The sequence below is a fragment of the Capricornis sumatraensis genome, chromosome 23 (assembly GCF_032405125.1).
Source record: "Capricornis sumatraensis isolate serow.1 chromosome 23, serow.2, whole genome shotgun sequence".
NCBI classification, from domain to species: domain Eukaryota; kingdom Metazoa; phylum Chordata; class Mammalia; order Artiodactyla; family Bovidae; genus Capricornis; species Capricornis sumatraensis.
In genome coordinates, this window is record NC_091091.1 from 12,813,971 (window position 1) to 12,815,553 (window position 1,583).

Sequence of the window (1,583 nt, forward strand, 5' to 3'; positions counted from 1 at the left end):
CCATGTGATCCAGCAATCCCACTCCTGGACATACATTTGGACAAAACTATAATTCAAAAAGATACATGTCCTCTGTTCATAGAAGCACTATTCACAATAGCCAAGACATGAAAACGACCAAAATGTCCATTGACAGATGAATGGATAAAGTAGATGTGGTATGTGTATACAATGGAATACCACTCAGCCACAAAAACCAATAAAACAATTCCATCTGCAACACGGATGCAAATTGAGATTATCATACTAAGTGGAATCAGTCAGAAAGAGAAAGGCAAATACCATGTGATATCCCTTATATGGGGAATATAAAATATGATTCAAATGAATCTATCTATGAAACAGAATCATGGACATAGAGAACAGATTGCCAAGGCGGTTAAGGGAAAGGGTTTTTGGGGAGGGATATAGTAGGAGGTTGAGGTTAGCTGATAAAACAAGTGTATATAGAATGGATAAGCAACAAGGTCCTACTGTAAAGCACAGGGAGCTATATTCAGTGTCCCATGATAAACCACAATGGAAAAGAATATGGAAAAATTATAATATGCATGTGTATGTGTGTATAACTGAGGCATTTTACTTTTCAGCAGTAATTACCACAACATTGCAATTCAACTACATTTCAATAAAAACTAAAAAGAAAAAAAGGCCAGCTCTTGGAAAGCAGAATTCCTTGCCTTCTTGCTGGGACAGCAGAGAAGATGTCTTTTTCCCTTTCATAAACCCAGATGGCACATTTTTACATTGCGTTAACTTACAAAAGGAGACCTGGAATAGTTGGCTCCCGTAAATGTGTGAACTTTGTATTTAAAAAATGTTAACATCAAGAAATAATCTGTGACACTTGTGTGAAGAACTAATGACATCCATCAAGTTTTCTGTCAACTCCTCCTCTCTTCCTTGTTTCTTTCACTCCTTACTTGATGCGCTTCAATCTATCAGTTGCCCATATTAATCTCTCCCTCCTGGGAAGGCAATGTGAGAAAATAGCAAACTACAATTTGTCAAGTTTTAGAATGAGTCAGCAGGTCCGTTTAATAGCTGCATGATCTTAGACAAATTATTTCATCTCTTTATTACTCATTCTCATTTCTAATAAGATAAAAATGAAAGTGAAGTCGCTCAGTCGTGTCTGACTCTTTGCGACCCCATGGACTGTGGCCTACCAGGCTCCTCCCTCCATGGGATTCTCCAGGCAAGAGTACTGGAGTGAGTTGCCATTTCCCTCGCCCGACCCAGGGATCGAACCTGGGTCTCCTGCATTCCAGGCAGACGCTTTAACCTCTGAGCCACCAGGGGACCAAGATAAAAATAGTTGTACCTAATATTTTCGTTGCTATATGAATTAAGTGAAATAATACAGGCAATTCTCCTTGCGTACAGCAAATGGTCAAAATCTTAGCCAGCGTTTCATTTTGGGGTTCACCCTAAGTGAGATTATTGATCCACTTTTTTAGGTCTTCTATCTTATTCCTTTCTACTTCTAAGAATAATAGGGAAGAAAAACTGGTGTGATTCCCATAGAGAAGTTTTATAACATTAGACTTCTGTCCTCTTGTGGGAACTCCTCAGCTCCCTGT

General features: G+C 38.9%; 1 non-coding gene across 1 annotated transcript; it reads right to left on the bottom strand.

Moving 5' to 3' along the window:
* Positions 1–1,229: 1,229 nt before the first annotated feature.
* Positions 1,230–1,302, bottom strand: TRNAS-GGA (transfer RNA serine (anticodon GGA)). The gene has a single exon. It is a non-coding gene; the product is annotated as a tRNA-Ser (tRNA).
* Positions 1,303–1,583: the final 281 nt, after the last annotated feature.